At 48.3% G+C, this 26,306-nt stretch overlaps 2 protein-coding genes and 2 long non-coding RNA genes across 16 annotated transcripts in view; 2 read left to right on the forward strand and 2 right to left on the reverse strand.

The window, feature by feature from the left end:
• Positions 1-1,920, reverse strand: part of ADD3 (adducin 3) — a 101,251-nt gene extending 99,331 nt beyond the window's left edge. For 2 of the 8 annotated variants that reach the window (XM_054831755.1, XM_054831745.1), the window contains exon 1: positions 1,423-1,534. The gene's annotated coding sequence lies outside the window, so the exon portion shown is untranslated. Of the gene's footprint in view, positions 1-1,422; positions 1,535-1,808 lie in introns of those variants that run through there. The other 6 variants (XM_054831752.1, XM_054831750.1, XM_054831747.1 and 3 more) reach the window with 5 other exon arrangements.
• Positions 1,921-8,855: 6,935 nt separating this feature from the next.
• LOC129208651 (uncharacterized) lies at positions 8,856-13,621 on the reverse strand. The gene is made up of 3 exons (XR_008577870.1): positions 13,322-13,621; positions 12,848-12,924; positions 8,856-9,312 (listed from the first exon to the last, which is right to left on the reverse strand). It is a non-coding gene; the product is annotated as an uncharacterized LOC129208651 (long non-coding RNA).
• On the forward strand, positions 10,576-17,397 carry LOC129208650 (uncharacterized). The gene is made up of 3 exons (XR_008577869.1): positions 10,576-10,873; positions 14,618-14,865; positions 17,036-17,397. It is a non-coding gene; the product is annotated as an uncharacterized LOC129208650 (long non-coding RNA).
• Positions 17,398-23,515: 6,118 nt separating this feature from the next.
• The window catches only part of XPNPEP1 (X-prolyl aminopeptidase 1), a 32,936-nt gene continuing 30,145 nt past the window's right edge, over positions 23,516-26,306 (forward strand). Inside the window, exons 1-2 of one of the 6 annotated variants that reach the window (XM_054832064.1) lie at positions 23,517-23,954; positions 25,129-25,224. The gene's annotated coding sequence lies outside the window, so the exon portion shown is untranslated. Of the gene's footprint in view, positions 23,955-25,128; positions 25,225-26,306 lie in introns of all 6 variants that reach the window. The other 5 variants (XM_054832065.1, XM_054832060.1, XM_054832066.1 and 2 more) reach the window with 5 other exon arrangements.

Raw genomic sequence — 26,306 nt, forward strand, 5'->3', positions numbered from 1 at the left:
GCCCCAGGCTCGCCAAAGCCCTCCCTTAAAGGCTAAGGTCACATTTATTAGCTTCATTCCTCTGGTACCAAAGCTGATTTAAGCAACAACTTCTCCCACACAACTAGTAATTCAGCAATTTTGTACAGTCATGCTTTTATAACCCTTGGCCAATTATTTTTTGCCCAGATATTCATTGCCATTGATTTTATCTATTTGTTTTAAAACTTAACTCCTCCACGTAGCGGCACCACACAGAGAAGGCATAATCCTACACATTTTTCCTCTGCTTGGTATCACATCACTACCCTCCAGACACGAGTCCAGGACTGGTGGATTCAGCCTCAACCAGCAGATTCAGCCTCAACCCGCCTGCACCGTAACAACGCTGAGAAGACAGAAGCAGAAGCAAACCACCTTCATGACCGGCTGCAGCGGCTGTTGCTTTTGAGGTATGCATGCTCCACTCTCCTTACAGAGCCAGTCCAAGGCTTCCCTGCTAAAATCACATCATTCAGCCCTGAAGTCTGGGAGGAGCACCAATTGATAAATCTGCTCTGAAGCCCTAAATAAGCTTTTTAACGCGAGGCAAAGACTGTCTTGGGGTGAGACCAAAACTGAGGCACAAACACCCAAAAGGCCCATCGTAATCCTTATTTCTGGAGCCTAAAGTTCAAGGCACCGATCCTGAATTTTCTCCTCGCTAACATAAACACACAATGAAAATAATTCCAAACTGTTAACAAAACAGGGTGCTGCGGGACCGCAGCGCATCCCCCAGCAGCCCGCGGCGCAGGGCAGATGCTGGTCACGCCGGTAGGTACGCATTGCCGTGACCAGAATATACGTGTGCCTGCACTTGGAAATCGCATTCCTGGGCTCCCCGCACCATTATCGACGGCAAAGGTGGAGCCGTGCACGATTAAACATAGAAAAAGGCTAGAGAAAATTAATTTTAGGAAGTTTTCTAAGACTTGTAGGGACTCCAGAGCCTTGCGGTGGACCAAGGACAGTCCATAATTATAATAATTACTTTCAAGATTTTATTCGATTAGCTGAGTTTCCGAGCAGAGGCGCATTATTCAAAGCCCTGTCCTTTTCAGCTCGGCGCTGAGGCAGAAAGGCGGCACTGCAGCATCTCCCCCGGCCGGAGAGCTGGCGTATACCCACGGAGAAGTTCCCCCTTAGCCCCACGGCGACCGCAGTCCCCCCCTCTCTTCCTCCTTCCCTCCACCGCCTCAGCCCGCTAGCAGCCACGGCCCCGCGTAAACCTCACAGCCGTGAGGCGGCTGAGGGAACGGGGGGAGCCAGCCAGGCCTCCGGCCGCCGCCCCCCGCTCCTCTTCCCCAACAGCAGCAACGATTCGGCCACAGCCCCGCAACGGCGGGAAAGGCGAGGACACCCCCTTCCCTCCGCTTCTTCCCCACACCGCGGGAGCGTTACCTCAGCGGGCCCGCGCCTTTGTGCTTCAGTCCATCCCTCCTCGCCGGCGGCGGGAGCCCCAGCACCACCGCGGCGAGCGGGCGGGCGGGGAAAGGGGCGGCGCACTATGTGGCAGGAAGGGACACCTGAGCTCCTCCTCCCGCGCCCGCCCGCCTGCTGTGGCTCACTATTTGGCAACGAGCGGGGACTCGCTCGCTGCTCTTTCCCTGTTGCCCCTCGGCCAAGTTGGAAGCCGGGGGAGAGTGAGGGGGGGCAGTCGCCGCCCCCCCTCACTCTCCCCCGGCTTCCAACTTGGCCGAGGAGGCGGCGGCACCGCCAATGTCCTTCCCGGCCGCCCTCCATTGTTGTCCCCGGCCCGACTCCCCGCGCCTCGGCCGCGGCTGTACCTGCAGTGCGGGGCGGGCAACGCCGCTCGATTCCCGGCGAGGCATCCTGCGGGGAGCGGTTATCTCCGAATAACCCCCGGCGAGCGGGTTCTGGCGTGAGGAGATGGATTCTGCAATGCCCGGTGCATAGCTAAGGCGGGGGGGGGGGGGGGGAGGGGGAATAAAATGCGGTGTGTGTGGGAACAATGAGTAAGAAACCAAAACCCCCAAACAAAAAAAAAAAAAAGACTTGTTTTGAGATGAAATTTTGAGAGATTTAAACAGTCGTAGGGCTGAAAGGCAGCAGAAGGCTTCTCCAGATGGCTCATGCTGCCAAGGAGAAGGATCTCATGCCATCCACGGGGAGAAAGCAGCCCTGGCTAAAAAAAAAAAAAAAAAAAAAAAAAGCTGCATGAAATGCAAATCTCATTTTAGCAAAAGCTGTCCTTTCTTTTTTATTGTTGGGGGGGGTTGGGTTGGTGGGTTTGTTTTGTTTGGGGGTTTTTTTTGGCCTTCTCTAATTTTTCTACTTTGGGGCTGAAATCATCTCTGTCTTGGTTCCCCACCCAAAGTTATTGGTTTCTTGGTTTCGGGGTGGTTTGCTTACATCTGAGAGGTTCTGACCAGCCGTTGCAGTTCCAGAAGCACTGGGTGATAGTTGTCCTTTATATGCAAAACAGTCTGTATTTTAATTATATTTTTAATTATTTCTAAAACTCAGAAGTTGTCTAAAATATGCTTGAAAGGCTTAAAAGTTCCCTTTGAAATCAGCAATATTGCTTACAGGTGTAAAATTACTCACACAACTAACTTCATGTAGGTTTGAGGACAAAACCTTTTAATTCTGTGTACTGCTCGCTTTTAAAGAGCCTCTCGGGGACTGTGATCACAGGAAAATGAGCAGGGCTGGAGCAAGGGCAGGGTGAAGACACCACATGCCCAGGGCCCTCTTCTGATGGAGTCACCAAGGAGGCTCCAGCTCATCAGTACAGGAGCTACAAGTCCCTCACAGAAAGGCAAGCAAGGCCCTTCAGGAGCTAGAGAGGTCTTCGGACAAAAAAAAAGTGCTTGAGGCACCAAACTACCCAGCCATGGCATATTTGATTTGGATAGGAAGAGGATGCAGAACATGTTTTAACTTTGCAAATTTATACCCAGTGCTGAGATGGCTCCGCCAGGCTGGACCAGTGCTATGGGAACCTGTAGGCACCAGCCACTAATGATGGGATGAGGTGGTACAGCACCTGTTATTTAACACAACTAACTATCTGGTGGCTGTAGAAAATTAAAACTTACCTTGGGTGCAGGAAGAATATGGGTGAGTGTGTTTACAGGCACCTACCTACATGCAGAGTGCATTTTGAAGGTTGAAGCAATTGGCTCTCCAGTTTGGCCATTTATTCAGTACAACATTCATGGAATTAGTAGGGCTGTTCCTTACATGCTCATCCCCTCATTTTTGTTTCCTTTTAGAAAAAATTACAGCTGTATCATGTTTTAATAAACTTTCAACCTGAAAAGGCCAAGAAATGTCAAACTTTAGGTGTGATTTTGAAAGTGAGGGTGATAGTGCAATGAAATCGGTGGATCGGGACTTCACACTGGTCAAGACAACTGCTTAGCTAGAGATCGTGCTGGCACAAAAGCAATGGGGTATGAACTGGCCACACACAAATTGAAGCTCAAAATTAGAGGAGGGTTGTTAACCATTAGAGCAATCAAATTCCACCTTTTTTTGGGGGTGGGCCATTGGGAATGGAAAAATCTCACTGCTTTTGAGACAAAGTTTATTAAAGTCATTATTTGATGCATTGTCTGCAACAGCAGGGGACAGACTTGATGTCTGAGGAGCCTGGTTTGAGTGGTAAGGTGCTGCGTGACATTGATCACACGCTTTGAGATTTGAATTTCAGAGGCAGCAGTTGCTTATCCCAGCAGAATGCTTTGAGGCATGTAAAGATGCTTTTCGTGTTTATTGTAGGGTGAGTTTTCTTTTCCTCGGCATGTGGATGAGTTTTACTTTAGTCCTGGGAAGATTATGGAGATGACAAGTCCCCATGATTCAGGCTGTAAATGGATTACAACCAGGATCAAGAAGAAACTTTCCTGCATGGGAGACACTTCTCCCAGGATTTCTGGAGGTTTCGTTCCCTCCTTTGAAACAACTGCTAGGTGCTGCTGGACAATCACTGGCCTCAGCCAGTTCTAGTTAGGCACGTCTCTGTGCTGCAGCTCCTGCAGATGATGCAGCAAATGGAGATCTCTGCCTGCGCTGCCTGCCTGCGGGCTCCTGCGGTGCCTGGGGGCTGCTGCATAGACATCCTTCTGTGGAGCAGGAGAGGTAACATCTAGAGCAGGGAGGACAGATAATAGCTGGGACTGTTCTTTCGGGGTCAGGCTGTAGCTTAGTGTTAAAAAAACCCAAAACCAAAACAACCACTTCACCAGTGAAACCAAACCCATAGTAAGCTGACATGGCACTGCATTTTTGGGGAGTTGGGTCCTCAGACATACATCCGGCTCTGTTACACTCTCTGGACCTCACAGCATTGCTCCCTGTCTGCCATGTCAACAAAACCCTCTCTCTGTACATTTCCTGCTAATTACATTGCAAAAATCCACAGAACAGGTAAAGCGTTTCCTTTTGGGGGACCCGATCTAGCAGAAATACTTTGCCAATTTACATGGTACTGCAGCCTTTTCACCCTCCGTAAAGCCATGTGTCTAATCAGTGGACCTAGCTGAGCTACTCATTAGAAACTTGGCCAAACCACAAACATTTGTTTCCTTGCTTTATGCCAAACTCTGAGAAAGGAGGAGGGAGTGGCATGGAGCTCATGTTAATGAGTTCTTCATTCTCCACAGAGAGATAATCAGAGCACTGCTCAGAGTTTCATCAACATTTTTTATTAGCACTTTAATGACCTACATGTTGGGGGTTTTTTTAAGGATTTTTTTTAGTTGGGTTTTTTTTTTCTTCAGCTAAGAGCTAGATAATTCCTCATGCAGCTGTGGTTTAGGAAGCAGCTCAGGGGACATGCATGCCAAATTACTTTTGCTCCAGCTAAAAAAAAAAAAAATATATCACAAGGTTTCATGGGTGCCTCCTTTTTCAATCAAGGGCGTTATGTCCTCAATCCATCTCTTCTGGGTTATGGGGCGGGGGGGTGGGGGTGGTTTCTTTTGCAATCTTTGCAGCTTTGAGAGCCATACAGCAAAAGCCAGACACCGGTGGTACTGCATGTTCCCCACGGGCAAAGGACAGTAAGAGCTCCCTGACCCCGGTCACTCCGGGAGGCAGGCTCCCTCCGGAGCAATGAGAGGCATTTCCAGGGAGCAGCACTGATCCTACAGACCACTTCAGCTTCAGCTAAGTTTCTAAATGCTGAGGGCTGGAGCCTTTTCCACACTGCTGCAGGATGAACCTCTAGTCAAGGGATTCCCCAGTGCCTGCTGAGGAGTCTGCAGCCCCATGCATGTGGTGGGAGACCTCGCCGCAGCCATCTATACATTATGGTGAGAGCCGATGTCGAGAGAGTGCTCTCACGGACTTGGCGGAGGCTGCTCAGAAATTACCCAAAGTTCGGTATTTGCAGCTCTCCTCCCATAAGGAGCCGCCATGGTGGCAGTCAGTAATGGCAGCTGCTCCGGAGTCCCTTTGGTTTAAAAGAGAGAGAGCCCCTGGACTTTTGCTGTCACTGAGGAGGGCCGTCAGCTGGAAATTGCTGCACAATCTCTTCCCATGCCTCCCCCGCTCCCCAGTGGCCAGATTTCCTTCTGGTCTTCTGGAGAGAGCTGTGAGAATATATACATTAAAGACAGGGATGTAGTCAAATACTGCAGGATAGCCGAGGTTATGAGAGTATTATAAAGGAATACTATTTACTTTTTCCTGAATCGGCCCCAAGTGTTTCCTGTCAGACCTCAGTACAATGGGACACAAATGTACAGTCCATTACGTTCACATTTCCTCTAAACAGCCGTCTCTTTCCTTCGAACGCAGAGGACAGGAAAGGATGCTTTCTGCCCCCACTTGTGTCTCTCAACTGATTTAATCTCGTTCAAAATGGGATTTGAGACATTCAGCATCGGCTTTCTTCAGTAGGATGCCTCCCTTCTAATGCCTACTGCCTCAGGATGGGAGAGGTTATAAATATGGAGGAATTCCTTTGAAATCAAAGAGAGCTTCACCGGGGTAACATCAGCATGAATGAAAGCAAAATGAGGTCCAGGGGGAATAAAATACTAAGGCTGGGTGAAAAAAAATAAATCAAGATTCACAGCACTAGTCCAGAAGAATAGTAGCTCATATCATATAAAAATCCCATAGTTCTCATTTCCTCCTTATCCCTTCAGGACAGGAAAGAACATCCTGCTCTTCTAATATGAGCAAAATACAAGTTATTTTTGGAAGCAAAAACTCACGTTCAGAACACATTTTTAAAAAGACATCTCTAATCTGTGATTCTGATGATGCATTTGGAGCACAGCAAGAAACCCACGTTTGTCAGCTCAGCACCATCTACACTCGGGCAAAAGGTCTACGTTGGTTGAACAACAAGTCGGGAGTTCTTTGTCAGCACATTAACTGTGACTTGAAGCTGAACTGCCGTCTCTGACAGGGCTGTGCTGTCACCAGACCCACACCTGGTGGGAAGCCCAGTACGGCTGCCTGGGGAGAGGAGCATGGAAGTGCGGGAGCGTAAGGTCAAGGGCTGGGGGATGTGAGTATTGATTCAGTAGCTCTGAAAAAGGCTTTTTGTACCTATCCTCGACTCCAGGGTAAGTGTCCACTTTCTTCACTATCCCAAGAAAACTGGATATAGGACAAAGCTAGAGTCAGCCCCTGCCCGCAGTGGTGATGTATCTTCGCACACTGTGCTTGTTGTTCTAAGTCTGGACCTGCAGAGGAGCATGTGGCATAATTTCCTGGACAAAAGTTTTGAAGTTTAGAGCATCAAGTCAAATTCAAGACCTTTTGGGCAAATTGTTGCTTTTCATATTCGATGGATCACTTGAAAGGACAGCGGAGAGATGAAATCAGCCTCAAATTTGTTAATATGCATAAACAATAGTAATTCACAAATAATGTTTGATTTTGGATTCTGCATAGGTAACTGTTACTCCCAAAACCTCTTTTGAAGCAAATAAGAAGGAAGAACGTATGTTAGCACAATCTCTAACGATAACGATAAAAACATTGTAGAGGAGTTAATCATTTACCAATTCAAGATTAACAAACTGCTAATGTACTATAAAAAGAGTTCCACTTTCCCTTTAAAAACCATGCATAGGGTGTAAGATTTTAGCTCCTCTCAGTGTCAAGGGCCCCAAATACCTTAGCAGACTCTTGGGAATGACCTCATCTGTAGTTTCTGAGTGTATTCCCAGGGATGTGTAATGCTAGGAACGGCCAGATCGAAAGCTGGGGGGCAGGAGCTTGCTACCCCAGCGCAGCAGGGCTCCCCAAAGAGCTGCATGGGCTGGCAGCGCCTACACGGAGCTCCCTGCACTCGCGTGTTCAGCAAATGTCCTTCTGTTGCTGCAGCCATCAAGAGCACGCTTAAAAAAAAAATCCATCCAGAGATATTCCTATGAAGTCAGGGGATTACTCACATACTTAAAGCACAGATTTCCCTGGCGGGACAAACTGTGTTCAGTGGTTTTCGTACTAAAGGACGTGAGATTGCTTCTGCTGACTGTCTCGGTTCGTTCTCAGACAGGAAGCGGAGAAGGGCAGCGGGACCGATGATCACGTTTGTGCAAACAGACGCTGGAAACTCAAAACAAATCAGTCACAGAGGTATGTGAAAGCGTGTGAGAGAAAAACCTTTGCTTGTCTTTGCCCGGCAAATCCTGGTAATTCTTCAGAATGTGTTTTAACCAGCTCCAAGTCTGTCCCTTTCCCTGCTGAAGACTTACAATAAATCGCAAAGTCAGTGCTTTTAAGTGGGGTGTCCAAACTCTCTGGGACTCTGCAGGGAAAGATAAATGAAACTACACAGCAAACTTCAGTGTCGCAGCCATTTTGCTAAGGGAGATAAGGAAACTGTGGAGGAGTAAAAGCATGAATTCCTTTTAACAACAGTAATGTGTAATTCTACGTGCCATCACTTATAAACTAGAAAATAATACACAGATCCGCTATCTAAGTAGAATTCTGAATGTGTATAAATGTTACACACCAGAAGACGCAGCTTAAACTACTGTGCAGAGAACAGACCTTGAATTGTCTAAAGATAGATGGTGAAAAGATGTCAAACATCAACAGAGGTCCCTAGGCTTCACCAGAGTGGGAGATACATCGGTACAAATTGAGTCTCTGGCCCCCTGTAGCTCTGCAAATCATCAAAAAAGACATTAACGTCATTAGCAAAACCAACAAACGTGCCTATACTTAGTAATTGTTTGTAATAAGATTTGGTTAGCATATAATTAGCAGGCTGCAGAAGTCTTTTACAACCTCTGAGCACAGTCTCTCTGCCATGCTGAGGTTCACCGGGAAATTCCCGTTCTTTCCATGTAGCTACAATTTCCCCATCAGTTTCTACCCCCCTCAGATGGACTGACATTAGCATATGCAACATGTCATATAAATCCATGTGAACTGTATATATATATACACATACACACGCATTAGTTAGGTTTGTTTATTTATTCTACAAGGAAAGCCTTTGATCAGGAATGCTTGTTTCCCAAGAGGCAATAACACTCTTCTGCCAAGCAGGACAGTGAGTTATGTTGTGGATTTGTACACACAGGATTAACAATTAGCTGGCTTGAACAGGTCTCGTTGTGTACGGTTGATCGAGCCGGTTCTCTGTCCTTCTGCTGGGATACTTCTTCTCGAGACTTAAGCATGGCTGTAGTGACTTCTTTAAACATGTGCCTAACTAAGGACACGCACAGCCCAAGGGAGGCTGGAATAGGATGCGTCCTTGCGTAGCTGCTGAGCTAGGGTCCTGATTTGGATCCCAGTGTCAAAACTATGGATTGGATGACAGCAAAGGACACTGATCAAGACTGCGATTTGTGCCACCACTCCTCAGAAAGTTGGAGGGACTTTAGTCTTTGGTACAGACTTGAATGGTGCCAGATAGGAAAGTGGCACACAAATGATCAGCTGACATTAAAGCAGATGAGAGCACCGGTGTTGGAGTTGGTCCGTTGTCAAACCAAACTGCAGCTACGGATCCAGCATCCTGCCTGCCTTTCGGGTAGGAAACCAGCTCCAGACCTCACAGCTCTGCTCCATTTTTCTACAATAGCGGGGCTTTTCAAAGCTGTTGAAGGTATACACGAGAACCAGCTGTTTCACTTCCTTTTCCAACATGAGAGGTGTAAAGAGACCAGCACGCAGGGGTCGTGAGTCAGCCGGGAATTTCTGAGCATCGGACTGATACCCTTACTTGGATCGAGCGCTCCGGTCGCAGGGGCCAGGGCCGGCTGCTGCTGCTGGGGGGCAGCTCTCAGGGAAACGGCTCCGTTACGGTGTCCTCTGAAGCTCAGCTCAGTGGTACCGGTGCTTTGGAAAACCATCATGGAGGGATCAGTTTCATGATCCGCATTCTGTCACTTACACTGGTGCTGTGCCCCCTATGCTTCGAGAAAGCTGCTCCTGGTTTACAAAATGTGTAACTCAGGTCTTGCCTCTCTGCCCTGCGAGCGGGCACTCGGGATAGCGACGTGCTGGGACTGTGGGAGCGGTTCCTCCCCATTTCATGGACAAACAATACGGTCCCTTCACTTGTGATGTTGTTATCAATGATTCAAAATGAGATAGTAAAAATACTTTCCATGCTGTGTAACTAACTTCCTAGCAGAGAGATCCAGCTGTAGATATGATACTCACGCTCTCGTGCTTTCAAGGATTATCAGTGTAATTTCGGATGCTAACAGAAAGATAACACTGAGTGTTAAAATAAAACCCAAAACAACAGATGTAGTAAAATGGGACCATAGTTCTGTTGCTGCTATGAACTTTATGTATGAACATGGGCAGGTCTTTGGGAGGAAACATCAAATTTGCATCCCCACACGTGAGAGTCCAAGTTTTCAGATGTCCTGATGGACTTTATATACTGTCTTTCAAATCCCAGTGGAGCAGATATTACCATAATTCATAATGTCTCTGCCACCTGGGCGTTCATTTTCCTAACCCTGGACTGAAGCGTCCTGAGCCACTGATTTCTCCAGTTGGATCCGACACTTTGTGCTCCTGTTTCAAAGTCTGCTGACAGGCAGGCAACACCAGCCAGCTTTACTTGCAGAGTCCTTCTGGTTTGTGGGGAAGTTTCATTTCTCTCAAAGAAAGTCAAACTAGTGATTCAAGACTAATGAACTGCTGTGAATACTCTGCTTTATCAGAGGAAATAGTTGGAGACTGAAGTCTTGGTCCCTAACAAGTCTTTGCGAGGATATTAACATGTCTTGCCAAGACCTAGTAATTCCCTCGCAGCCAATGCAACATTCCTCAGAGGCCATAAGGCAAGACTGGAAAGGGGGATCATGTGGCTCCGTCCAAGCTGAATTAGCTACTCCAGAGAAACACCCTGAGCGTGGGACTTCTTTGCAGACACAGTTCTAAGGTAACAAAACCCACCAGTTTTTGGTGAATCCATTCAGGACCTCTATTGTCAAGATGTCTCGTGTAAGAAAGAGAGGAATAGGTTTTCAAAAAGGAAATTAAAAACTGCCCCTACAATGTGATATTCTTAGGAAAACAAGTATCCTTGGTGATTGGGGTTAAAAAAAGAAATTGGGGAAGAGGATATTGCATAGCTATGACTAGGTTTTGTTTGCCTGCTCTCCTGTGAGAAAACTGTCAGGAGAAGAAAAACAGAAAAATGCTAAACATATTCCGAGCAATGTAACTGATTATACAAAATACTGTCCTTCTGGGACCTGCTTATATTAGGTTAAATCTGACTTTCAGAAGATGAACAGCGGGTTTTCAATTATGGCATTTGAGACCTCCAGAGTGGGGATTATGAGAAGATAGCGTAACTCAGATGGCCCTTTTAAGACATGCTTTTTATTCAGCAACAGGATGAAGCCTCAGACTGGTCCTCTTGCAAGCGCTCCAGGTATGGACAGCAAAGGGCGGCACAAAGATCCCCCAATGGGCTGCAGGAGCGGTGGTGCATGGTTTGGGCTGTGGGGGGGAACAGTGCCTTGGCTCCCAGGGTGTTACCATTGCTGTGGCCCCGCTAAAATGTCGTGTGGCTAATTAGTTGTGGGAGTAGCCTTGCTGCCGGCTAGTTTGGTTACCTCTGTGCCACGCGCCGTTGCTGGGCTATTTCTGCAGCCTGAAGGGCAACGGGAATTTTACCAGCAGCTCCAGTGAAAACAGGCCAGCAGGCAGTGCTTTGCATCTCCCACGCTAAGGATCTTTACTTGGTTCACCACTCATTGTTCTGACAGTTGTCTCATTTATTCACTTGTTACATCAAAATCCATTCCTCTAAAGCTTATGTTCAGCCTTAAGCTTCAGCATGTGCTAATAGTATTAATCATTCTGGAAATAGCTCTGTCTACTCTGCTATCAGTAGCTATCTTGATGACACGCTGTCCTGGCTCCGTGTTGCTTCCTTGCTCTCTGGGGGTGACTCTTGAGCGACTAAACAGGTGCAGAGCCTGGGAGAGGGGTAGGAGGCAGAAGAAAGCAGAGGGGGAAGCCCTTGGGGTGTGCCCCCGTGTTTAGGAGTGCGTGCCAAGGTGCACTTAGCTGCAGTGTGATTCAGCCGTGGTTTCCTCTGGAGGGGTCTGAGCTTCCTCTATGCATCCCGTCTGTCCTGGAGGAGACATCACAGGACACACTCGGGGTTGTAAAAATGGTCTAGAAACCTTCCAAGAAGGGCCCTACTGTCACAGGCATCAAGGGCAGATGGGACCTGCAGATAGGAGAGCCAGGGCTTGGAAATGCTCTGGGATCCTGCAGATCGAGTAAGTGTAGATGCTGCTGTGTGACCTGCCCGTATGGTGTTGTCTTTTTACTAGCCAGACTTCTGTATGTGCATCTCTTCAGAAAAAGGAATGATACGGCTTTGAAATTTTCTCCTGCATATATTAAGAAGTAACACCATGTGTGGAATCACCAGCAGAGAAATTCAACTAAGGCTAAAAATAGAGTTTCCTTTTGCTTTCTTATTCAAAAAAATGCTAATGCCCAGTTCTAGGATTCTCACGTTTCTTTATTCAATGGACAGTCTTCACATAAAAGCATCATCTTGGGCAATGTCATGTTCCCTTCACAATTGACTGAACCACGTTTTCTCTTCTTTCTGATCATATAATATCTCACATTCTGATCATATTATATCTTACAGCTAGATGGATGGAGACTGTGGAAACATGCCAGTAACAGCAGCGAGGTTGCAAGTAACACAATCCTAGCTTCTTTGAATATAATTTAGCTGCTGAAAAACAAATGATGGTTACAAGCATATGACCAGTCACCTGCCTGCTTCGTGGCCCACGGCTTGAGAACTTCAAATTAGAACAAAAATATTTCACAGTTAATTAAAAGCCTTACTTTTATGAAGGTCAATAGAGATGGCTCTGCCCATGATTGCACACAAAAAATTTCCAGTACAATTGGCAAATCACTCCCCATGTCTTAGTTTCCCATTTTTAAATAGTACAAAGTACTTGCAGACCTGACAACTTTTCCAGAATCCACAGCAGGTGCCAGGAGAACACACTCCCCCATGGGGCATCTGGTGGTCTTGGGTAAACTACTGTACACTGCTGCTGTACTGCAAGATGCACATGATGAAATAGACCTCGAATAGGAAAACGTGAGGTCATTTTTAGCTATTGACAGTGCATGAAAATGTAAAATGCATGGGATGTAAGCAGGAGCGGATCAGAATACTGCTGTGGTAATCGTTTAAGAAATGTTATGCTTTTACTCACAAATCAATAGACAAGTCAACAAGTTCATCTGAGATCATTGCATATCTATTTGAGGCACTTCAGTAGTACTTGCATTTCAGTGCCCTAGTATCCCAAAGTACATGTCAAAATATTGTATTGGTAGTTGAAATTAACTTAATTACCTGACTTCTTCAGCATTGATCGTCTATTTTGACTCTATGGTCCTTGGGGTGGTACTCTTCCTTTAACTCAGAGCATACTGTCAACATTAACAGTGAATCATAGTCAGGAGAGAAAAATCAACTTGCAGCTGCATCTTTTTTCCAGCTAACATTTTGCCATGAAGTATGTTTAAAAAAGCTGGAAATGAACATAAAATTGAAAGTTAACTGAGCTACTTCATGGCTTTTACTACAACAGCAACAATACCCATGTCACTGAACAAATTTACTGAGAAAACTATCAACACCGTTGGGAAAAAGCCAAAGTTCCCATTCAAGTTACAGCAGTACTGCCCAAGTTAAAAAAAAAAGTAAAAATCGACTATTTTGTGATTTTTGTTTTACTCCCTCCAAAAAATGTGGTGCATTTCTTGCATTACAGGCTAAGACATCCCATTCAGCCACATTGCTTTTTAATCAAACGCTTTCCTTTACCTGTTGCTTGACATTAACCCACTGCTCCTCCTCTGGATCCTCTCCTCCATCTCCGCGCTCCCCTTTCCCTTCTGCTGCTGCTGTGCTGTTTAAGTTAACATTACTTTCAAAAGTTCCCTTTTAATCAGACCAAGCCTGCTGGCACAAGCTGTCAGCAGTATTCATTTCTCCAGGCTCTTGCCTTATGTTGCATTGCCTTGGCAACAAGATTTAGCAGCAAGGCAACAGCCTTGAACTTGTCAGAGTCTGTTGCAACGCGCCGAGCATGTATTACTCTCCGGCACCTCGGGTTGCTATAACAACTACTAACAATAAAACTCATCTCCAGGCTTTAAATACAGGAACTTTTACAGTCTGTTTCCTGGCAGAGCTGCAGCAATATTGTGTGAATCCTGGCTGTGCTTGTTTTGCCGCCTTCTTCCCTTTTGCACATGATAGGAGCCTCCAGGAGCGAGGTGCCGAGGCACGGGAAGGAGCTGAGCAATGGGCACCGCAGCTGCGGCAGCGAGCGTGGGTGCTGCCGGAGCCGAGAGCGGGGCTGGGCGAACAAAAGGCCGAGGGGCTGCAGGGACAATGCGGGGCGCAGAGCCCCAGCAGCAAACCCCAAACACTCCAGACTGCAAGCTGCGCCCGGTGATGCTCAGCACCTGCCCGCACCAGGCCTTTGGCTGCGGCATTTTGATTTTTGATAGAACCATAGAATCTTTTTGGTCGGGAAAGACCTTTAAGATCATCAAGTCTCCTGCTCCAGCAAAATACACCCTGCATGGCTGGTAACGGCGTCCTGGGGAGGAGAGTGCAGCTATCAGAGAGGCACTTTTGGTCTCTATGGCACAAGTGTTTTCTCCCAGTCTTGCTAATACTCAGCTGGCTTTGCTGATGAGAATAAAGGAGCCGTGCTAGCGTGGAGAGACGTGCAGGGGACTGATGATTGTCTCCATGTCATCCAGCCCTGCTCAGCACAGGTCGTCACGACACAAATGTCACACATTCGATCTGAATCACTGCTGTTAGGTATTAAAAAAAAATCTCTTAGCAGAGACAAGGCTTTTAGTGCCAGAGGAGCCCTTTAATAAATTAGGAACATTTTCAGTCAATGGAAATGTAGTGAGGATGTAAATTGAGCCAGTGCAGCATCAGGAACCATGGAAGTTTCCCAGCAGCTCGTCCGCTGCCCTGTCACACCTCCTTCCTGTGGCTTCATTCATGAGGACAGTGCAAAGCTCTCATGTTTTCCTGTATGTCACAGCCATGAGTATCTCGTGCAGACTTAACATCATTCTCGTTTTTCCATAGCACGGGTCATATTTCTTCAAAGGGACAGAATTCATAACCCGCGACTCGAACAATGGGAAGGCTTGTTTAAGAATAACTCAGGATACAACACATTTTAAGCGTGGTGAGGGATGCAAACAGGAACAGGAAAGAAGCAGCAGATCTCTCCTCCTTTATGAGTGAAGCTCAGCTCCTGCAGCCAAGAAGCACTCGTGGTGATACTGCACTTGCTGAGGTGCAAGAGGAGGCAGAGCTCTGCCTGAGCAAAGGTCTGTTTAGACAGATTTAAAAATGTAAAAATGGTGCTTTTCATTTTCCACAGTGGCTGCCAGCCAAAGGACGGTGGTTGCAGGTGGCAGGAATGGTGGGTTTAAAGCAGGGGTGTTTGGCTGGAGGTCTGATCTCACACTGCTCTCTGGTGACTGCCACCCTGCGGGGGCCAGAGGCTGCCATCCCTCAGGGACCCCGAGCACAGAGCACTGCCCAGACCCCAGGTCTTTTCCAGATGACCCCAAACAGGACCCATGTGGGCAACGATTTCCTGCTGGCGGTAACAGAATTAGTGCATGGCAGAAAAGTTGCAGGCAAGGAGCATCCCTGAATATGCACTGTCTTTCTACAGGAACCCTTTTCATTCCTTCATTTGCTTTTTCAGGCTCATGCTTTCTCCTGCACAGAGTTTTGAGTAAACGTTGCCTGCACTGAGTTGCTAAGAGCCAAGCAGCTGACCTGACAGTGACATCCCAGCTCCAAACTTCTCTGGAGCTCCTCACATTTCATGTTGCACTTGGAAAAAAAATCAGCCCAGTTTTTCTGACTCCTAATCTAGAGGTTTGGTTTCACAGATGAAAACAACTAATCAAACATAATGAGCCTTTGTTTTAAGGAAAACAGCTCATTTGAAAACCCAGGGCTCAGTTCTGCAGTGGCAGTGCCCAAAGACCTGAAATATCATAGATGGGGTCTGAGATGGTCCCAAACCTCTCATGGACACGGGCTACGGATCACCCACCTTGGGCATGGGAGTTAAAAAATGTGACAAGGCACCAAACTAAAGCACTCAAACAGCCTCAGAGTTTGGTGTAACATGCAGGGCACGTGCCAGCGCCCAGGTTTGTGCTCGAGTGCTGATGGCAACCTGGGACGGCCACATGGCAACTGCAGGGTTCACTCCCATGAGGCCAGTTACGGGACCTGGGCCACACTTTTAAGGTTTACAGTTTCTATGTGGGACACATGTAGAATGTTTAATCCCAAGTTTTCCGCTTTGTCCCGTTATCTGAGACAGTAACCCAATACTTTTTGTCTGGACTCTTGCACCCACTGGAATAAACATCTGTTTCTTGTACTGTGATTCCTTTAATATATTGCACAGCATGGGACACCAAATTGTTTCAACACTTTCAGGCCCAAGGGATTGTGTGACAGGTGAGTGGGCCCCGCTCACAAAGGAGGTGACGTCAGGTGGGAGTCAGGGCTTGTAAAATGTGGTGCTTTTATACATATATTTTTATATATATATATATGATTTGCAAATACATCTCTACTGTACTGCAAATGTTACTTAGAAACAAAATCCATGTCTGGTCCCTCACTGGCAATCCCAGATGCATCTCAAAGGTGTGGTGATGCAACCCAAAATGCGTGCCTGGTTGATAACTGGCTTCCTAAGGAAATGAGGTTGTGTGCGTTGCCCATCTCCATTTGTCCATCAGCACGTCCACACAGACTCCTGGAGCCCTTAAACAGCCCGGAGAAGACGTGGTACTCACCCCAGCCCTGGCAGCAGCTCACAGGAGGGCTCCCGTGTGCTGCCCGAGTGGACGGGGAGAGCAGTGGGACCTAGGGGCGGCATGGAAAGCAGAGGCACTGGATCCAGGCCACACGTGTGAAGACACCTGGCTCCATTAGTTTTATTGCCAGAGCAGATAAGAAAACCTTGTGTAATAAAAATGCTTCCCAGGTGTCAGACCAAAACACAGGCAAGTCACTGCACCCTGTTAATGTTTGTGCTAGTGAAGACTTTGAGGAATAATGGCATCATATGAACTGAATAAAAGCCTTTGTTGTGCAATATGCATGATTTTCAGATTTAAATATGGAATATATACATAAATATATCCAATTCCTTTGGGATATATTTACATAGCAGCATGAAGTTTTATGCAAGCTGAACAAATGATCTCCTAAAGCACTTAACAGGGCACCAGCGACCACCGTGGTCTCTTTTGCATGCGTGAGAGCTAGCTTTTCCCATATTTTTTCCTGCTAGAGCAGACAAGGGAAAATGAAGAAGCCTTGGAAATCGCCACAAGGCTCATGTTTCACTTGCAGACAGGCGAGTGCAGGTGAGCAGGGATGTGTGTGCATTGTTTGGTGTGGAAACAGAGCCAGGCAGAGAACTCAGCAAACATTTCATTTTTATCCTTGTCGTTAAAGGTTTACAAGTGAAGTCCTAACATCTGGTATTTAACTGAAAAGAGCAAGACGCGGAAGTACTGGGATATCTACCTGGCCTGCTGCTGCCTCCCTTTCCTTTCCAAATGCAGCTGCTGGGAACCACCCAACCATGATCAGCTTCCAGGGCTGGCTGGATAAATTGTCCTCCCAAGAAAAACGAAGATACGATCTCTAGATACGCTTGTTCCTCCTCTCCCTGCTATCTTTTACCCCAAACACACCATTTGTTGTTGCAGTTTCTGGTTTCAGTGTTTCCAAACATACAAAATTCATTTTAAATGTGATCCAAAAGGACTTGTGCCATGTGTTGTAAACATCCATTTAACTCAGAGCTGAGAGCTTAAAATAAAAGCAATTTTCTGCTGAACTGTTCTCAGGCCCTTCCTTACCTTGGCACACTACAGTGCTGCTGTTATATAGTACCAAAACACTGACATTAATTCTTGTTAGGTAATTTTCTAGGGTGGAAGTAGGAAGAAAACTGCACTTAAAATACTCGCTCTCTCCTGCGTGCCTCCGGGCTGGGAGGATGTGACCTTGCCTAGCCAGCACAGAGACATGACTGCAACCAAACTCACTGTGGGGCTTTTGTGAGTAAAACAACTTGCACGTGACGGTTTGCAGGACAGCCTCTGTGAAACACAAATACAAGTGGGTCAGTTATTGTCTGGGCAATCCCAACGCTGTCACGTGGATGGAAGGGGCTGTTTGGCCACATGTGCAACCTCATAAAAGCATGTTTTTCCCCTGCTCCAGGGAAAGTGATTCCCCCTCCCTGCCTCTAATCCCTCACAGGTCTCCTAAGATGTTCCCTTGCTGTGGTGGGGCTGCTGTGAGACCATGGCAATGGGAGAGCTCCATGGGGTTGGCAGCCCTGGTCCCTGCGGTGGCAAGGCGGTCCTGAGAGCATCCTTTCACCTGGCTGGTGTCCAGGAGATGTCCCAAGCCACTGGCAAAATGCCACGATCCAAAAGCCAGGCTATAGCATGAGCTGAGCCGTAGCATTCCCCGCCCTCGGTGAGAGCCGTGCACATGCTCAGCCCTCTGCTACAAATCCCCGTTTCCTATTGCTGTCTCCCACAGCACCCTGCACTGCAGCTGGCACTTTGGGGGGGAAGAGATGTGTCCTGACTGCAGACAGGTCACTGGGTTGACCTCCAACACCGTGGTCTCACCAACATGCCAAAGAGCTCCTGCCATGAAAAGGCTGTGGGCATGCCCCGCGGGCAGGGGACATCTTGGGAGATCAGCTTGCAAAACAGCCTAAATTTCACAGGTGCCCAACAAGAGAAGGTGAATGAAATGAAAGTTACAACTGTAATAAAGGTATCATGGGTATAGGAGAATTGATAAGAAAACAGGTGTTCTTTTATGGCTTATTTCCTGACCTTGATCACTTGATACAGATCAAGATTACAATGGAGTTAATGGCTCTGTCACTTGGCGAGGTTGGTCTCAGACAATTTTGGTTGCTACTTGTCACCCCTCTCTTTTGTAATCTGATGCAAACACAGAGCTATGAGAACATAAAAGATAGCCCAATTAGGACAATTTAATTAAAAGCCAGGTATTTTTAAATGCTTTCATACAAATCTTTGCAACAGAACTTGCACCATTTTAGTCGAGATCAAACGGGTGCTTAGAAAGGACAGTTTCATCTCTTTAAGCGTTTCAGATTATATATCATAGACAGCACTGCCTGCTAAATTAATTATTAAAATATTTTACATTATCTACATTGGCAAGTTCATTAGGGCCACTTCAAAGCTTCCCAGAGGCCCAAAATGCCCAGGAAACAAGCATCAAACATTTTGGCTTAACCGGAAAGCTCATTCCACTTTCTCTTATTTAACTTATTAGTCATGTATTATTCAAACGAAATAAATAGTGCTGCCTCCTGTGCTCATCCAGGCAAAGCCTTTAGCGGCAATCTTCCGCTGGCTTGTTCAGCCTGGGCATCCACCAGCCTCCGCATGGGCCATGTCTCAGCACCAGTTCCCCATGCGCCCCAGACCCCCCCAGGGCTCATAGAATCATAGAATGGTTGGGTTGGAAGGGACCTCAAAGATCATCTAGTTCCAACCCCCTGCCATGGGCAGGGACACCCTCCACTAGACCAGGTTGCCCAAAGCCCCATCCAACCTGGCCTTGAACACTGCCAGGGAGGGGGCATCCACAACTTCTCTGGGCAAGCTGTTCCAATCCCTCACTATCACCAGTGTCCTATCACTACATGCCCTTGTAAACAGTCCCTGTCCAGCTTTCTTGTAGGCCCCTTTAGGTACTGGAAGGCTGCTATAAGGTCTCCCTGGAGCCTTCTCTTCTCCAGGTTGAACAACCCCAACTCTCTCAGCCTGTCTCCATAGGAGAAGTTCTCCAGCCCCCTGATCATCTTTGTGGCCTCCTCTGGATTCACTCCAACAGCTCCATGTCCTTCTTATGTTGTGGACCCCAGAGCTGGATGCAGTACTCCAGGTGGGGTCTCACAAAAGTGGAGTGGAGGGGCAGAATCACCTCTGTCAACCTGCTGATCATGCTAGTTTTGATGCAGACCAGGATACAGTTCGCTTTCTGGGCTGCAAGTGCACATTGCCGGCTCATGTTGAGCTTCTCATCAACCAACACCCCCATGGGTGTTAAGCCATCCATGGGCTTAACACTGGTCCTGCTGGCTCAGGCCACTGGTGGTACTGGGATGCTCGTGGTGTTTAGACCTAAGTCTCTGCAGACAGTCAGAACACCAGCCCACGTGGCGCAGTCACGCCTCCACTTGTAAGGTGGCTGTTTACTGCAGAGAACTTGTCACGAGCGTAATCAGGAGATGTCTGTAAAATGCTTTCTGGCCTCAATACATCTTTTCTTACAAGACCATTCCTCTTCTGGAATGAGGTTCCTATGCAGAATACCCATCAGTTTGTTATTATTAAGTCTACCAGAAAGGGAAGGAAATTAGTCTAAATTTAAGTGCTCAATGAGTCAAAACCAGTTAGAAGTCACCTCTGGGTACAGAAGCCTTCACAACACAGCTCTGCAATAACAGGTGCTTAATATCAACTAAGAAGCTCTTGCAGACATCAATATTTTCCCTTCTATTTTCTGCTTCCTTTAGCAAATTTTTGGGACATGCGAATACAGACTTTTTTTTTCTTTACATTTATTAAATCAAGATCTTGATCAGGAAGACAGAATAGGGCCACAGTTCGGTCACCAAATGACGTAGTAAGGTGTTTTTAATGGTTGCTTAATTTATTTCATTTTAAATTACAGAGAAACATCAATACCACATTGATAGTCTGTCCGCAGTGGCGCTTGTTATTTCTGCCCTGAGCTGGGACCAAAGTAGAGAAGGTAAATCAAATTTAATAGTCCTGGTTTGCTCCCCTCTCGCTCCAGGGCTGCAGGGTAGCTAGAGGAGGCAGGACAGATCTGCTCTCACGCTGTAACTGCTCTCCTTGGTCTGGCTCCTGACAGGCAGGATGGCACCTCCAGACCTGCAGGAATTAATGAGGAAAGTTTGATGGAGATGCTGAGCTTTCCCCTGCCCTGTCCTTCCCCTGGTACTCTGGGCTCTGTGAGCAGCCTGGTTATTTCATGGTGTGGACACTCCCCAAGTCACACTCCCACATAGGAGATGTATTTTCTTTCCTCCCTGTATTTGATTGCTGCTGCTCCCACGGTCCGTTAGCTAACCCAAACAGATTTCATAATGATTCACTGGCAAAAAATAATCAAACAAACAATTTCACTGGCACAGGCATTAAGACTACGTTGTGTTTAAACCACTGCCCTAAATTCAACCAAACCGAAAGCTCTGCACAGCAGGAGGGGAAGAGGCCAGACACCCACAGCTCTGCCCCTGGGAAGCCAGCGTGGAGCACATGGACCAGGCCAAGGGTGGGGGGCAGAGTCTCCTGTTCCCTTGGGTACAACGCGCACAAGCAAGGAAGCACGGGGGAGGAAAAGGCATCCCCGCGGTGCAGCACTGCTTGGTGAGCTGGGAAGGACGTGATGAACATTTGAAATGTTTTGGACTCGTCCATCCCCCTTCCCTGGGCCGCAGAGAGCTCCAGCAGGTGCAGCTCTCCACAACCCTCTATTAAGAGCCGCAGCCAAATGCAAAATCTAACCCCGAATTATTATTATGAGTCAGAGGAGGCTGAAACGACCATTTCACAACCCTGATTGGATTCAGCTGCAGAGTTCGCCATCGGCAAATGATCTCCGTGATCGTCGTGCCAATGTTGCAGCGCTGTTAAAATGTCCTGACATGTGCTTTAGTAGGAGCATCGCTGGATTCTGGCTGGTTTCCAAGAAATGAATCTTCTCAGCAAATATTCTGCAGGGTGAGCGTAATGTGGTCTGTAACACAAATGCAAAACACGGCTGTAGTTTACCCTGAGGGGGACACTGATGTGATGATCTAAATGGGCCTTTCCAGCCCAGACTGCCAGGATTGTATAGATCCCTTGCGGGCAGGGCTGGCAGGTGGGGTGACAATCACCAGGAAACAGCAATTAGCTTCACCCAAGGAGATTAACAAGGAAAGAAAACTCTCCTTGCTGTAACAGTTGCGGAGGGCCCTCCCCTCTCTCCCGTCCCTCCTCAGGGACAGCCTGCAGCCCCAGCTCCATCCCACGACCCTTCCCAACGCTGGGATGCTGGTTGTAGACAGACTTTTTATTCTCTTCTGTTGGATTACAAGTTTTGCTGTGCCCTAGATTTCACTCCAGAAATGTATGAGACAGAGCTCCACAACGTGGAGAGAGCTGCAGAGGGCAGTGGCTACTGGCCAGGGCCGGCTGCAGGATTCAGGGCTGAAATTCAGCTGAAATTGCTCAGCCTGGTGAATGGTCAGAGAGAAGAGGGAGACAAACCCTTTCCAGATGTGCACAGCGAAAGGGCAAGGGGCAAGCTGCAATGAGGAAATTCTTCTTGGATATCAGGAATAAACCTTTTTGCTCCAGGGTGGTCAGCACTAATGTGGGCTGCCCAGGGAGGCTGTGCTTCTCCTTTCTTGGAGATACCTAAAGCCCAGCAGGACAGTCCCTAAGCAACCTGCTCTAGCTTTGAAGGTGGTCCCACTTTTAGCAGGGGGTTGGACTAGAGACCTCCAAAGCCTCTTCTCCCCTGAATTATTCTACATTTCTCTCATCCTGTTTCTGCTTCGGGTTTCCTCTGGAAATACATGAACAGTCAGGGAGATCCAGGCAGTTTAGTAACAGCCTGGCTCATGTCTGTTTGCTGGACGCAGCAGCAAATGTTTGGCAGTTTGCAGGTAAAGCTCTGTGGGCTACAGCATTGGTGTGGACTGAGGGAGAGGAAGGAGGAAGGACAGAGTAGCTGCTGCCAGCACTTTTTCTCCTCTGGAAAAATGCATACGGACTGAGGCCCAGGGATCGGTTTCATGAGCTGGCCATGTACCCACAAAGGCTGTTTTACCAGCGGGATGCCAGGCATAGCGCCCAGCCTGTGCATCTTTAAAGGCCTGGTCCTGAGCACCATGCAGCCAGCCGAGCACCTCCTCTCCTACCAAGCCCCCAGGATGTGTGGAAAGCCCTGAACTAACATGAATCTCACTGACCACCACATTTTCCTCCTCTTTTCATCCTCTCCAGAGTCATGGCTACACCGGGTGCAGTCACAAACCCTGTGGGAGAGGAGTGGCTGCAGCATTGTCACAGCATGGGGACCAGAGTTTTCCCAGGGTACCAACTGCTACAAGCAATCCCCTCCAGTCTGGAAGCAGTTACAAAGCAGCTTTTTTGCTTTTGTTGTAGCTTCTCTTGATGGTCATCTTCTCATTTCTTCGTTTCTGTAACAGCCTCCTGGTTTTGACAATAGGGTTAACTTCTAGCCCCCCTGTAAAAACCTGCTGGGGCAGAGAGTGGCAGAAGGTATTTTCATTAGGGAGCATGCATGGCAAATGGCCACAGTTTACAACAGTTGCACTTGCTGTTGTTACAAATACAACCCTCTTCCCTTCCAAGCAGAAAATTGATGGTAATTTATCTGGTAAAGTAGATGGCACCTTTTCTGCAGGGGCTTTAAGCAATGGGATGCTGACATTTTCCTGGAGCTGTGCTCAGCACCAGAAATAAAGCTGTGGGGTACCTAAAGCCCGGCAGTTTGGTGCTGGGGGAGCTGGTGTGACCCCCCAGCACCTCCGGCCCTGCCCTGGCTCCTTCTCCCCCCGCCACCAGCGACCCCCAGCCGGGCCGAGCTGCGTGGGGAGAGGGAGAGGAGCCAGGCGCGTCCGCCGGGCAGCCTCCAGTCCCCCCGGAGACGTTGTATTTGGAAATCTAAGATCGAAGCGGACGAAGAGGCGAGCGCAGAGCCAGGTTTTGGGGACAGGGCCCTCAGGCGGTGCCAGGCGATTCGCTCCGCTCCGGTTTTTCCCCCGGGGGAGGCACCGGCAGCCGCCAAACGCCGACGCTTCCCGTCGATTGCAACACGCTGGGCCTGCCCTGGGTTTCACGCCGGCTTTCTGGCCCGCATTCCCCGGAAGACGGAGCCCCTGCCCGCAGATCCCTGACCGGGCTCCCCCAGCGGGGACCGCGCCGAGCACCGGGCGGGGGGACGGCGTGCCCCGGGGAACGGAAGGACGGACGGACGGACGGACGCCCCCCCCCCGGGCTCAGACGAATGGCCAGGCCGGGCAGCGCGGCTGTCGCGGGGTGTCGTGCCCGGTGTCGGCCCGGCAGGAGCACGGCGGGCGGTCCCGGTCCTCATCCTGCTCAGCGTACCCCCCGCCTCGCGCCGCCTGCTCTCCCGTGACGTCCACCGCGACGTCAGCGGCGGGTGGCCGCGGCGGCCCACGTGGGCGCTGACGTCGCGGCGGCGGCGGCCGGCAGGCGGGACGGCGGCAGGTGAGGAGCGGCGGGGGCGGAGGCAGGCCCGGGTGGGTGCTCCAGGGTTAATGGTAGAAAACGTTACATGTCCGTGGGGCCGCGGGGGCCTCGGCGTGGGGTGGGCCCGGACTCTGCCGCTAGCCCTGCCGGCCGGGCCCGGCGGGGGTGCCCAGGCCCGGCGGGGGTGCCCAGGCCCTGCCAGCCGGGCCCGGTCCGGGTGCCCAGGCCCAGGTGGCCCTGCTAGCCCGGTGTGGGGCTGGGGGAGGCTTTTGGCTTAGGAGGGGCAGGCCAGGCCACGGGCTGTGGTGAGTTTGGGGTGCAGGCAGGTACCGGGGGGCAAGCGGTGGGGTTTGTGCCTCAGTGCATGGCTGTGAGTACTTGGTCTGCCCTGCATGTGGCCAGCCCAGGCTAGAGAGGCCTGCTTTTGAGGTGGTGTTGCTTGTTCCTGACAGTGCAAGCTTACGTGCTTATTTTGAACAAGTTTATTCATAAAAGAGAAAATGAAGAGGAAATTGTCAGAAGGGTGAGTGTATCTGAGGCAAACAGGACGTAAACATTCAGAGTGGTTTAATACAGCAGCCGCAGGCAGACCCAGATGCAGCCTGACCTCCTGGCCTCCCCTCCTTCCCTGCCATGGCACTGACGCAGCAGGCCTGGTGTCCCCAGCCCTGGCCATCGCTGGCGCCTGGCGTTGCAGCAGCCCATCGCTCTGTGTGCATGTGGGAGGCAGGAGGAGGTGTCTGGTTCCTCTGGCAATGTTTTTCTGTTTGCTCTTTGCCCTGTGTGTCTGATGGAGATGCTGTCCAGGCAGGTGGCTCTTGGAGAGCTGACTCCTGAGGTCTGAATGGGGTGTAGGTAATCTGTGTCTAGACAGTCACAGATCTTGGGATCCAACCCTGACTGCCATCATGCTGCAGTGATACTTTGCGCTTTACTTCTGCTCTGCCTTAGTTTCTCCATCTGTAAAATGGGGAGCAGCCTCTCACAGAATGATTGCAAAAACAAATTGGTGTAAAACAGCACACGCTTGCAAGATTTAATCGTAAGTCTTGACAAGCAAACGCCTGGCCCTTGATATTCCCTGCACCACCATGGTTCACCCTCAGTGCATCTTGCCAGTGGAACGTAGTATTAATGCGTTTTCAGCTCTTTGCCAGGGGATGAGAATGTTTTATGGGGGGCAAAGTTTGTTAGCCATTTCAGTTTTGCCCTTTGCTTTCTCAGGCACAGTGGAGCTTATGAAGGCCAAGCAAAGAGCTGAATAGTATTTTGTGTGAGCAGAGTCAAGAGGCATCCAGACGTGGGGAACTGCAGAGGCAGGTAACATGGCAGTCTGATATCTTTGAAAGAGTTAGGGCAGGGAATGGGACTGTTTCTTGCACTGCTAAATTTACTACCTTCATTTCAGCTATCTTTGGTTTTAATCACTGCAGTGATTAAATAATGATAGAGAAGCTGCTTTAACTTTGCACAGGCTTATAATTATGACCAAGAAAGGAAAGGTAACCTGTTAAAAATTATAGGGGAACCAGAGTAAATGACTAGAAAAGATCTGGGAGAAAACAGTTTCTCTTTCTCTGGAAATTGAAGACGGTTTTATTGGAAAGTTTGTGGAGGATTTTTTAAAAATTATTTCTTATACTGTAGGGGTTATCTAAAATAGATGTCCTCCTTAATATGAGTTTTGTTGCTAATCTAGTTTAGTTGTGTTTTTAGTATTACAGGCAACAGCGAGAGTACTTTTTAAATTTTTTTTTTTTTTTGTCCTTGAGAGAATCTTGCTTGCTAAGAAAACTGTGGCTTGTCAGCAAGGAGCTTTATTAAAAGGCAAAGCTTTGTCATTCTTTGCCTGTTTAAATGAGACTTTCAGGCTCCTGGAGACAAAGCACAGGTCAAGAAAGGAAGCTGTCTCCTTACGAGTTTGTAGAAAAAGATTCATTTCTGCTGGCTAGTTGCTATGTTGTTGTTCTCTCTCCTTTGTGTTTTTCCTCTGTCTGAACATAAATCAGCAACAATGTTATAGAATGTTACAGCAGCTCGTTACAGAGGACAGACAGAAACAATCACAGTATAATAAAGTTCAGTGTAGCTTGAAAACACTGTATAAAACTATGAAATTTGTCCTGGAAATAAATCTGAGGTGTAATCTAATCCCAGCAAAGGCACTGGAGTCAAGATACCTGTTTGAGGATTTGGTATATGATGCCTTTTGAGCTTGATTTGCTTCTTGTGGTCTGGGTTTTAAAACACAGTGTACCTGTGGGCAGTCACACACAAGTCTGCTGTGCTCTAAACTTCCTGTGATGACATGTGTGAATGGTGGTCTTGGATTGAGATTCTTACACCTGAATGCATCAGATCTTGGTTCAGTTCCTGACTCAGTCATAGCACTGCTGTGTGAC

This window comes from Grus americana, chromosome 7, assembly GCF_028858705.1.
Source record: "Grus americana isolate bGruAme1 chromosome 7, bGruAme1.mat, whole genome shotgun sequence".
NCBI classification, from domain to species: domain Eukaryota; kingdom Metazoa; phylum Chordata; class Aves; order Gruiformes; family Gruidae; genus Grus; species Grus americana.